Below are 13470 nucleotides of genomic sequence, written 5' to 3'. Positions count from 1 at the left end.
TCCCTCAACATACGATGGATTCGACAAACGATGGGTCGTTTGGAACGAATTACCACCGTATATTGAGGGACAACTGTACAGGGCTGTGCTTGTTCTTGATGGTAAAACATATTGATTTCTTCCATATGGCTCAGTCATTAAAATGTACATCATAATCATTAAAGTCTATAGAATCTATGATTACACGTAATCAATTAAAGGTTTTGTTCATTCACATAAAATTAGTGTGAAATAGCAATCCATCATATTACCGCAGAGGAAAATGCCAGAAGATTACATGATTGATGCTGACAGACCCAGAGATGGAGAAAATCAAACTGTGATCCTAATGAGGAAGCAGCTTGTGACAGAAAGGAAAATTCTATTCATGTTTATTGCTAATTACTTTATCTTAAAGAGGTAATAACCTTTCTTAGCGCTATTCTTAATCATCTGCTTACTGAATTAACCAATAATGGTAATAAAGTACTTGGCCCCTCCAAGCATGGCAATATCCTATGTTTTGCATATGTGATTGTAATACATTTCATGTACCTTTTGAATCATGTAGGCTATGTTCTGGAACATTATTTTGAGTTGTTTTGCCAGGCCATAGAATGTCCACAAAACACCTATTTGACAGCCCAAAAAAAGACCCAAAATGCCACAATTTGGCAGGCAATGTGGGGACACTCAACATTCCTAACAGCAATTTTTTTGGCCAATAACTGCTAGAAATTAAAAAAAAAAAGATTCCAAAAGGGTCAAAAGCAAAAATAAAGCAGAATAACCATATGAAATATTCAGTTTTTGCCATCCTGAAAAATTTTTAAGGTTAAGAATAAGTCCTCCCCCAAAAATGGTACATACACAGCCTTATATCTATTTCTACAAAACCCATAGCTTGGGTTTCTCTTTGCATTATTAGATGTTCATTGTTTGCATTGCTTTACACCACTGGAATACGCTACCCATAAAAAGATTGCCTCATTTTTTATTTTATTTTTTTTTTTTTTTGGGGGGGGGGGAGGGGGGGAGTAGTTAACAGACTGTGTGTGCAAAAGAATCCTCCTGTATGATCTGCTGCATTATTCTCTTACCATACTGAGACCTGGGCATACTACTGCTGTATTATTTTCTTTTTATTAAACACAAGCAACATATTACATTTCCCACCTGTTTCTTTAAGAACATCTTTGATGGAACAAGTATCCAGTAGATCAACTTGGTCCAGAAAGTTAAACAGATTTGTAAGTTACTTCTATTCAAAAATCTTAATCCTTTCAGAGCTGCTGAAGTTGAGCTGTTATTTTCTCTCTAAGTGCTCTCTGATGACACCTGTCTCAGGAACCGCCCAGTTTAGAAGCAAATCCCCATAGCAAACCTCTTCTACTCTGTGCAGTTCCCGAGACAAGTAGAGATGTCAGCAGAGAGCACTGTTGCCAGACAGAAAACAACAACTCAACTTCAGCAGCTGATAATTATTGAAAGGATTAAGTTTCTTTTAATAGAAGTAATTTACAAATCTGTTTAACTTTCTGGAGCCAGTTGATATAAAAAACATTTTTTTTCCTGGAATACCCCTTTAAAGAGAGCGGTAAAAGACCTTGACAACTAACTACATTTTATTAGCCAAATAGCAAGAGCCCTGATACTAAGAAAAATATGCCACATTAGCTTGATCCAGATTTTACCATGTCACAACATTACAAGTCTCATGAACTTTAAGACCTTCCCTCCAGAAGCACCACGCTTTTTAAAAAAAAGACGCTTGCCATGCTTCAAAACAAAATCTCCTCCTATGTAAAGGATTTAGAGCCCATCTTGAAAATAATATAGATGCTCTGAGCACCCATATGGATCAATTAGAGAGAAAGATTGCAGAGTGCCATCCTGGTTACATCCTGGTTGATGCCCAACAATAATTGAAAGATCATGTGCCTAAGATTAACGACCATGGACGTAAATGTACGTCCTGGTTTGGTGGTACTTCACACACTAGGACGTACATTTACATCCTGTGTATGACCGCAAGCACCGGAGCGGTGCTTGCGTCATACACAGCAGGTTCTGGTTACTATCAGCAGCCGGGGACCCGCCGGTAATGGCTGACATCCGCGATCACGTAGATGTCGGCCATTAACCCCTCAGATGCCGTGATCGATACAGATCATGGCATCTGCAGCAATGCGCATGTTAAAATAGATGATCAGATCGCCTGCAGCACTGCAGCAGCGATCCAATCATCTGTAATGGCGGACGGAGCTCACCTCCCCTGCCTCCGTCCATCTCCCGGCGTCTCCTGCACTGGTCTGAGATCCAGCAGACCAAAGCAGAAGATAGCCGATAATACTGATCAGTGCTATGTCCTATGCATAGCACTGAACAGTATTAGCAATCAAATGATTGCTATAGATAGTCCCCTTTGGGGACATGAAAAATCCCCTCCCCCAAGAAAATTGTACGTTTCTCCCATTTTACCCCCAAAATGCGTACATTTCTTTTTTATAAACATATTTGGTATCTCCACGTGCATAAATGTCCAAAACTATCAAAATATAAAGTTAATCATCCCGTACAGTGAACGACGTAAACGGAAAAAAATAAATAAATAAATAAAAAGTCCAAAAATGCAGCTTTTTGTCACATTTTATTCCCAAAAAAATTAATAAAAAATTATCCAAAACTTTTATGTATTCAAATGTGGTATTGATAAAAAGTACAGATGATGGCGCAAAAAATTAGCCCTCATTCCGCCCTATATACTGAAAAATGAAAAAATTCTAGGTGGTCAAAATAGGACGATTTTAGATTACTGATTTTGTACAAAAAGTTTTAGATTTTTTTAAGCGGTACAATAATATAAAAGTATCAAGCCATGAGTATCATTTTATTCGTATTGACCCACAGAATAAAGAACACATGGCATTTTTACCGTAAATTGTACAATGTGAAAACGAAACCCTCCAAAATGTGGCGTTACTGAGGAGCCAATCAGGGCTCTCAGCGGGAGATTTAAAAATGAACATTGTGAGTAGCAGGGCACCATATGTACATTAACCTCTTAAGGACTTAGGGCCGTGACCCCGCATCACACCAGGCCGGTCCCGGCTGCTAATCATACCCGGAACCCTGGGCTAACAGCGCGCAGCCTCGATCGTTGTGCCGCGTGCTGTTAACCCTTCAGACGCAGCGATCAAAGTTGACCGCTGCATCTGAAAATGAAAATAAACGGTTCCCGGCAGGCTGATCGGGACATCTCGATAAAATCGTGATGTTCCGATCAGCTGGGACGCAGGTAGAGGTCTCCTTACCTCTCTCCGCGGCATCCGATCGTCGATTGATTACTTCAAGCCTGAGCTACAGGCTTGAGCAATCAACCCCCTATCTGACTGATCCGTGCAAAGCTATGGCTTTGCAGGGATCAGCATAGAAGATCAGTGTGTGCAGTGTTATAGGTCCCTATGGGAGCTATAACGCTGCGAAAAAAAAGTGAAAATAAAAGTTAATAAAGGTCATTTAACCCCTTCACTATTAAAAGTTTGAATCACCCCCCTTTTCCCATAAAAAAACTGTGTAAATAAAAATAAACATATGGGGTATCGCCACGTGCGAAAATGTCTGAACTATAAAAATATATTGAATGGCGTGCGCGCAAAAAAATTTCAAAGTCCAAAATAGTGTATTTTTGGTCACTTTTTATATCATGAAAAAATGAATAGAAAGCGATCAAAAAGTCCGATCAATACATAAATGATACCGATAAAAACTTCAGAAAACGGCGCAAAAAATTAGTCCTCATACCGGCCCATACGCAGAAAAATAAAAAAGTTATGGGGGTTAGAAGATGATAATTTTTAACATATACATTTTCCTGCATGTAGTTATGATTTTTTCCCGAAGTACGACAATATCCAACCTTTAAAAAAAGGGTATCATTTTAACCGTATGGACCTACAGAATAAAGATAAGATGTTATTTTTACCGAAAAATGCACTGCGTAGAAACGGAAGCCCCCAAAAGTTACAAAATGAAATATTTTCTTCAATTTTGTCGCACAATGATTCTTTTCTCCATTTCGCCGTGGATTTTTTGGTAAAATGACTAATGTCACTGCAAAGTAGAATTGGTGTCGCAAAAAATAAGCCATCATATGGATTTTTAGGTGCAAAATTGAAAGCGTTATGATTTTTAGAAGGTGATGAGGAAAAAATTTAAATGCAAAAACGGAAAAATGCTGAGTCCTTAAGGGGTTAAAAGCGCTGCAGGGCAAGATATATAGCGCTGCAGGGGTGGGGCAGACATATAGCCTATATATCTAGCCCCCAGCGCATTTATAATATGCCCCCTGCAGCGCATTTATATATATCCCCCACAGTGCAGCAGACGTCTGCTGGCACTATGCGCAATACTTTTCATTCATAGTGTTGCAGGGGTATATATATATAGAAGCGCTGGTGGGTGCAGACATATATAGCGTTATCTGCACTCCACAGCGCTTCTATATACATATGCCAGCGCTGCGCTATGAATGAAAAGTATTTCTATCAGCAGCATCGGGCCGGCCAATGCTGCTGCTAGAATGCTTTTCATTCATTGCACAGTGGTGGCATATGTATATAGATGACTGCGCTGCGAGGGCACATTATACATGCGCTGCGGGGGTATATATTTATTAATGCGCCGACGGGGGTATATATTTATTAATGTGCCGGTGGGGGGTATACATTTATAAATGTGCTGGAGGGAGGTATACATGCGCCGGCAGGGGGGTATGTATGTATATATATATATATGTATATATATATATATATATATATATATATATATGTGTGTGTATATAAATGCGCAATAGTGGGCATATTATAAATGCGCTGGGGGGCTAGATATATAGGCTATATGTCTGCCCCCCCCTGCAGAGCTATATATCATGCCCCCACAGTGCTTTTAATATGGATATGGCCCACTGCTACTCACAATGTTCATTTTTTTTAATCTCCCACTGAGAGCCCTGATTGGCTCCTCAGCACCGGCCATTCAGGGCTCCCCGCAGGGGATTTAAAAATGAAAGTTAAAACACATACAGTGGGGATCAAAAGTTTGGGCACCCCAGGTAAAAATTTTTATTAATGTGCATAAAGAAGCCAAGGAAAGATGGAAAAATCTCCAAAAGGCATCAAATTACAGATTAGACATTCTTATAATATGTCAACAAAAGTAAAATTTTATTTCCATCATTTACACTTTCAAAATAACAGAAAACAAAAAAATGGTGTCTGGAAAAGTTTGGGCACCCTGCAGAATTTATAGCATGCACTGCCCCCTTTGCAAAGCTGAGACCTGCCAGTGTCATGGATTGTTCTCAATCATCATCTGGGAAGACCAGGTGATGTCAATTTCAAAGGTTTTAAATGCCCAGACTCATCTGACCTTGCACCAATAATCAGCACCATGGGTTCTTCTAAGCAGTTGTCTAGAAATCTGAAACTGAAAATAGTTGATGCTCACGAAGCTGGAGAAGGCTATAAGAAGATAGCAAAACATTTTCAGATGTCAATATCCTCTGTTCGGAATGTAATTAAGAAATGGCAGTCATCAGGAACAGTGGAATTTAAAGCAAGATCTGGAAGACCAAGAAAAATATCAAACAGAACAGCTGGCAGGATTGTGAGAAAAACAATTCAAACCCCATGTTTGACTGCACAATCCCTCCAGAAAGATCTGGCAGACACTGGAGATGTGGTACACTATTTCACTATAAAGAGATGCTTGTACAAATATGGTCTTCGTGGAAGAGTCATCAGAAGAAAACCTGTCCTACGTCCTCACCACAAAAATCAGCATTTGAACTTTGCAAATGAACATATAGACAAGCCTGATGCATTTTGGAAACAAGTTCTGTGGACCGATGAGGTTAAAATTTAACTTTTTGGCCGGAATGAGCAAAGGTACGTTTGGAGAAGAAGGGGAACAGAATTTAATGAAAAGAACCTCTGTCCAACTGTTAAGCATGGGGGTGGATCAATCATGCGTTGAGGTTGTATTGCAGCCAGTGGCACAGGGAACATCTCACAAGTAGAAGGAAAAATGGATTCAACAAAATTTCAGCAAATTTTGGATGCTAACTTGATGCCATCTGTGAAAAAGCTGAAGTTAAAGAGAGGATGGCTTCTACAAATGGATAATGATCCTAAACACACCTCGAAATCCACAGGGGATTACATCAAGAGGCGTAAACTGAAGGTTTTGTCATGGCTTTCACAATCTCCTGACCTCAACATTATTGAAAATCTATGGATAGACCTTAAAAAAGCAGTGCGTGACAGACAGCCCAGAAATCTCAAAGAACTGGAAGACTTTTGTAAGGAAGAATGGGCAAAGATACCTTGAAAAAGAATTGAAAGACTATTTGCTGGCTACGTTTACAAGCTGTGATACTTGCCAAAGAGGACAGTACAAGATATTAACTCTGCAGGGTGCCCAAACTTTTACAGATGTCATTTTTTTTGTTTTCTGTTATTTTGAAAGTGTAAATGATGGAAATAAAATCTAACTTTTCTTGAAATATTATAAAAATGTCTAATCTGTAATTTGATGCCTTGTGGAGATTTTTCCATCTTTCCTTGGCTTCTTTATGCACATTAATACAAATTATTACCTGGGGTGCCCAAACTTTTGATCCCCACTGTATACCCTGCTTAATAACTTCTGATCGTATTGGGTCTCAGAAGTGAAACACAGTGCGATCAATCCCTCAGCTCCTATACTACAACCCCATCATGGAACAGACTCTGTTACATGATGGGGGTAGTAGTACAAACACTAATGTAGCCTCCCCAGCTGTCTGCAGACTCCCGCAGCCAGGGAATTACTACTCCCATCATCGAAACAAGTCTGTTCCATGATGGTAGTAGTAGTAGTTCATCAGCAATGCAGGAGTCTGCTGATAACACCTCTTTTGAGCATGCTCAGAAGTAATAACGGATATTATAAACCAGGTGCAAACGGATTACATAACGGCTCATCCGTTTGCCATTGACTTCAAAGCTATAAATAACGGTGTTAATTTACCCGTTTCTTGTGACGGGTGAAAAATTAGTGCATGTCCCGTCACAACTAAAGGCTGTTAGTCATGACAGGCTATAACGATTCATAACGGCTAATAAAAAAATCCCATAGACTTGAATGGGATTATTTAACGGCCGTTTAACATGGGTTTTCTGACGGACGTTTGTAACGGATTACTTTTTATAGTGTGAAAGCAGCCTTACAATAAAGTCATTTTTCAAAATACTTCTTTCATCTCTACCTGTATTGGATACCACTATACATAAAGTGCATGGTATTCCAAAATTATAACTTTTTGCCTACCCATGCTGACAAGATACACTAATGGCTGCTAGAAACTAGAAAGAGGGGCACTTGCACAGATCCATACGTCAGTGTTGCCCTTTTTCTAGGTCCCTGTGCAGCTGCTCTTTTTTTTTTATGCAAATAGGTTGCTCCTGAGACCCAAGCTCTATATGAAACCCATATAAAATACAAGTAGTGATTATCAATTAAACTAGTTTTTCTTGTAGGTATGGAGTGCACCTTTGTTCTTTATCTTCTGTATGCATGTGCCATAACTAAAATACTACCGGAGACCGAAGCTGCCAACTGTGCCATACATGAGTACTACCGGGGACAAAAGCTGTCATCAGTTAAGTGTTCTGGTCATTACAATACTTTTACAATACTTTTAGTTAAATATCACGGTATGTATGATACTTAATGTTAAAGGGCCTAATAGCAAAATCTCTTCTTTATGGAATGATGCCCTAACCTCCCATCAAAATATTTTGTTCGTAGAGGAGAAACATATCATTCAATGAGACATTAAAACCACCCCCCTATATTAAACAAGCACATCATTTTCCACTGGGTGGAGTTTTGCAAAGACAAAAGAAGCCACCTGAAATATTTACACATTTTGGCTAGTATTATTTGTTCCCTATACTGAAATACTGTACATGTAAATGTACTCAACTTCAATTTTTTAGATATAGTAAATATAAAGCAATGTAACCATTTTTATTATTATTATGTTTATCTTGAAGAAATACATACTGAATCTTAGTTTAAGTGGAAATACAGAGTGATAAAAAAATTAATTGGTATGTAGTAGGGTGATAACATTTTCAGTATGTTTCCTCAGATGAACTATTTCTCTAAAGAGCAATTGGAAAGCCACAATATGCAATTTATTATCACTTCATGTAAAACTATTGTTATGAGTTATTCATTAAAATTTAGGTTAATTTCTCCTCTCTTAATTATGTGCTTTTTCAGTTAGACTTAATTCTTAAGATAAAATAAAATGTGCAGGTAGGTTACATTTCAAATATTTCCTATTTCAGGAAAACCTTCAACCCAATGGTTTGTAATTCAGTTTTAAGACAACATTAAAAAGTCAAAACACATCATTATATTCCAGCATGCCTGAAACAATATAATAAAGGAGATTCTAATACTGCAGTGCAGAATAAGCAGCCTCGATTTTGTAAGCTGACAGCCAATAAATGTGAGTTAGTGATCCATAACAATATTTTTCATATTCTTTATATCAGGCTACACCAGAATTCCATAAGCAAATGTAATTTTGCTATATTTTAAACAGATATAATTATATATGCAGTTCTAATTTTGTTCCAGAATGCACCACTACAGGGTATATATCTTCATCTTCATTACAAAATTAAAAGAAATAAAAATGCAATATCTACTTGATTTTATCTATTTTAAATCAGATATGTACATATTTATTCCTAGTAATTCTGTATAATAATAAAGACAGTAATTATATTATATTTATTGTGGTGGAAATTAGCAATGTTTTATAAACCTTATACAGACTGACTATAAATAGATTACTCTAAATTGTTTATATTACTCATTTAAGTTTTCAGTGTTTAAAATGCCTATCCATATAAATAAGATTCTTATTATATGTTTTATGCAACACAGCTTAGTTGCATATACAATTTTAGAATAGTATTCATTTACAAACACTGTTTTTTATTTAGCATATAAACAAAACAAAGTTATTTTATATAAAAAAAAATATATATATACATATATTTTTCTATTCGGTGACAAACATTTGGCATCCCTCCTGCTTCTTCTAGATTTTTGGATGTCCCATAATTTATAGTAGGATTAATTATGTAGCTATAAAATTTCCTACTTTGTACATGGTTTTCTGAGATTGCACGTAAAATGTGAAATTGTTTATTGTGAAATAGTTTCAGTGTAGACCTGTTAACCTATTAAGGACATAGGGCGTACCTGTACGCCCTATGCCCGGTCCGGTATTTAAAACGAGGTCACGCCGTGACCCCGCGTCATACCAGGTCAGTCAGCGCAACCGATCGTTGTGCCACGTGCCATTAACACTTTAGACACGGCGATCAAAGTTGATTGTCGCGTCTAAAATGAAAGTGAAAGCTTCCCGGCAACTGTGTCAGGCTGATTGGGACTATCGCGATAAAATCTGTCGCGTCCGATCGGCTTGAGCAATCAACTGCCTATAACACTGATCCATGCAAAGCTATGGCTTTGCAGGGATCAGTGTAAAAGATCAGTGTGTGCAGTGTTATAGCCCCCTATGGGAGCTATAACACTGCAAAAAAAGTGGGAAAAAAAGTTAAGAAAGGTCATTTAACCGCTTCCCTAATAAAAGTTTGAATCACCCCCTTTTCCCATTAAAAAAAAAAAACAGTGTAAAAAAAATAAACACATGTGGTATCACCGCGTGCGGAAATGTCCAAGTTGTAAAAATATACCGTAAATTTAAAAAAAAATTCCAAAGTCCAACATAGCGTATTTTTGGTCACTTTTTACATCATGAAAAAATTTATAAAAAGCAATCAAAGTCTGGTACCGATAAAAACTTCAGATTACAGTGCAAAAAATAAGCCCTCATACCGGCCCGTAAATGGAAAAATAGAAAATTTATAGGGGTCAGAAGACATAAATTTTCCTGCATGTAGTTATGATTTTTTCAGAAGTATGACAAAATCAAACCTATATAAGTAGGGTATCATTTTAACCATATGGACCTACAGAATAAAGATAAGGTGTCATTTTTACCGAAAAGTTCACTGCGTAGAAACGAAAGCCCCCAAAAGTTACAATTCCTTCTTCAATTTTGTTGCAAAATGAATTTTTTTTCCGTTTCACCATGGATTTTTTGGTAAAATTACTAATGTCACTGCAAATTAGAATTGGTGGCGCAAAAAATAAGCCATCATATGGAAAAATGCAAAAAATGCAAAAAATGAAAATGCAAAAACAGAAAGACTCTGCGTCCTTAAGGGGTTAATAATGAAAAGAAGAAAAAAACATCTAGCCATCTTCAGCGCATCACAATGCTGGTCAGCAAATCACAAACCGCGGTGAAATCCCTCCTCGGCCAGCGATATGCTGAGTGGCAGTGTGATATGCTGAGTGGCATCACATTGAGCCATGGCATTGGTTGCCAAGGCTCAGTGCATCACACTGCCACTCAGCCTGTCACCGGCCGAGGAGGGATGTCACTGCAGCTTGCGATTTGCTGAACAGCATTGTGGCACGCTGAACACGGCTGGACCGTTCAGGCAAGTTATAAAACAATGATAGGAACAGTGATGATTGTTAGAGATTCAGACATTCTGGTCAATGCCAATATTTGCAGAGGCTGAAGCCAGGGCAACTGTGGTATAGAACAACAAGCTATGAGGTACATGCACATGTTGCCTTTATTTTCCCTTCCGTCAGCATAGAGTCATTAGAGCTACAAATGAGGAGGATCTCCCAACATATACCACCAATAAAAGTCTGCAACATATACAATTGTAAAAGCAAACAGTGGGAAACTTTGATCATCGGGTCCCTCTTTTTTGGCATCCATTGGGTAAATGGAGCACACTGGCCCAGACTTATCAGTCTGCCTAAAATCCCAACTGTCTGACTTTGCTCATAACAATGAATCACAGTTGAGCTTTCATATCTTAACTAGCTCTGAAAAAATTAAAGCTGAGCTGTGATTGGTTATTATGGGCAAGACCAGAAGACCAGACAGTTTTAGTTTTAGGCAAATTCATAAATCTGGGCCACTATATGAGAAGCACTAAAGATCATTCAAACAGTAAGAATAAACAATAAAACTGATGAAACAAGAAATAACAAGAGCAGCACAAACTAATTTTAACAAAATGTTAAGTAATTTCATAAAAAAGTAAACTTCAGTCAGAAAAAAGGGAGTATATATCAACGCCATCCTATATCACAAGACAAAACAGAGGAAAAATAAAAGAAGCAGCATAAAGAGCTTTGAAACATTACTAGTAAAAATATAAATTTCCTGATGGAAGGGTTTGACTAGGGTGGCAGTGTTTCTAAAAATACATTTAAGTCTAACATTGATATTGTTTCCAAGCATATATTTTATATGAATTAAACATTTCATTTCATAATTCAATTCTAATGTGACCCAACTTTTACTTTAACAGTGCATGATCACGTCAATGATCATATGTCCTTAGACCTAATAGAGAAGAAAGGTTTTCAAAGATAGCTGGCTTCCTGGATATGGTTAAATTAAAAGCTTAAACTAGTTCTGATTCTAAGAAATATATACGGTAGTTCAAAAACTGCTGGACTATGCATTAAGTCCATTTTTTTAAATTAGTGGGTTTCTGATGTAAAACTTCTCAATACAAGCTGGCCATATGCTCTTACTCTGCTGTCCTTTTAACTCTGCTTAAGTAATGGTATCACAAAAAAAACTTCAGATGATAATCTTTATATGGTGAAAAAAAATCTGCATCACTTTACAAAATAATAGACAAACTAAAAATTCAAACAGGATTCCAGGTCTTTTTTATATGAGACATCTGACATCTTATTGAAAATAGAAGTAACCCAAGAGGAAAAAGTGCTTAATTTGTACCATATTTTAGTCATCTCTTGTAAAAATGTAAAAAGACACATATAGCTATGTGAGCCACTCAATCAGTATATGTGAAGATGCAGCAATAAAGAGCAAGGAGTGTTAGATACTCTTCTGAATAAGTGTTTTGAATACAGAAAGCATGATGTAGGGACATCTGACGAATGATCACTGGTGTTTAGGTGTTAGGCTGGGTTCACATATGTCCGGTGTGAGCTCAGCCTAAAACTAAAAGACAACTGCAGCTACAACATGCATAAATTGTCATCAGCTGTTTAGCATCAGGCATCTATTATTTCTGAATGCCGGAGGGGGGAATGAAGCAAGATGGCATGTCTATCCATCCGGTGTCCAACTTTAGGTACCGGATAAATGTGAACTGCCCCATTCAAAGTAATGGGTTCAGCTCTAGCATGAATTTCCTTCTGTCACTTTTTAGCAAGTATCGGAGGGAAAAGATGACAAACACTGTATATCTGTGAAAAAGCCCTTACAATGAGGGGTACATTTAAAAAAAAAAAAAAAAAAAAAAAGATTGCTATCACAAGTAGTAGAGAATCAGTGGTAACAGATCCTGTTAGAAATGTGGTTTTCAATATATTTCAAAAGTGATATAGTTTTATTTAGCAATAGGACAGTGATACTGGCTGGATGGCTGTTTTTTTCCAACACAGAGGGGGAGATTTATCACTGCTTTTAGAACATTTTTTTTGTCTATAGTTAAGCGCAGTTCAGGCTCAAGCAGCATCATTTGAGTCTCTTATTCGCCTTTTGATATTGACAGTTTTACTCTTTTTGCTTACCAGTAGAACTTTTTCTTTTTGACCATGCAGTGGTCACGTTTTTATCATTTGCGACTTTTGTCAAAAGTCGCTATTTTGTGCGTAAATGTAGTTCTTTAGGCACAAAGCTACACCCCCTACCAGTAGCCGTGAGAATAATTTCTACCTTTCACGATACAACCTTTAACCCCTTTTGGACGACAACATCCCACTCCCCTTCTCTGACATGTGCTCAGGAGCTGAGCGTGGGTCATAGCTGGGTGGCCCTGGTGGCTATCTGCCACCAGGACCCATCTCTAATGCCAGACATCACCGATCACAGTGATGCCTGGCTTTAACCCCTTAGACACTGCAATTAAAATTGATTGTAGCGTCTAAAATGCAAGTAAAAATGTCCAGGCAGCTCTGTGAAAGTAAGTAAAAACACCTAACCTGCCAAATTCAGGACCTGGGAAAGTGTCTACTTCCCTCCCTAACAAGTGTCTAGAAAAAGTGTATGTGGTAGAGCTTTTCCCATGACAGCAGAGCTGCACAAAATTCATGATCTTGCTGCACCTTCTTGATAAATAAGATGCATGCGAGTCAAACCCCACACCAAAATAAACATGGGAAAATAGCTCTACCGTAGGCATTTTCTGATTAATCTGGGCCAGAATGTTTATTGACATGTGCAATTCGGTTCGGCACGAATGTCTAAATTAACGAATTTTACCGTTTTCGTGCATTCGGACCCATCCG

The 13470-nt window shown here is 37.7% G+C and overlaps 1 protein-coding gene across 1 annotated transcript in view; it reads right to left on the bottom strand.

Annotated features, from left to right (window-relative positions):
• NAALADL2 (N-acetylated alpha-linked acidic dipeptidase like 2) overlaps nt 1-13470 on the bottom strand; it is an 801196-nt gene that overhangs the window by 291522 nt on the left and 496204 nt on the right. The window lies entirely within an intron of this gene.

The sequence above is a fragment of the Hyla sarda genome, chromosome 3 (genome assembly GCF_029499605.1).
Source record: "Hyla sarda isolate aHylSar1 chromosome 3, aHylSar1.hap1, whole genome shotgun sequence".
NCBI lineage: Eukaryota > Metazoa > Chordata > Amphibia > Anura > Hylidae > Hyla > Hyla sarda.
Note: the sequence above shows the minus strand (reverse complement) of the source record. Positions and strands in the feature narration are given on the sequence as shown.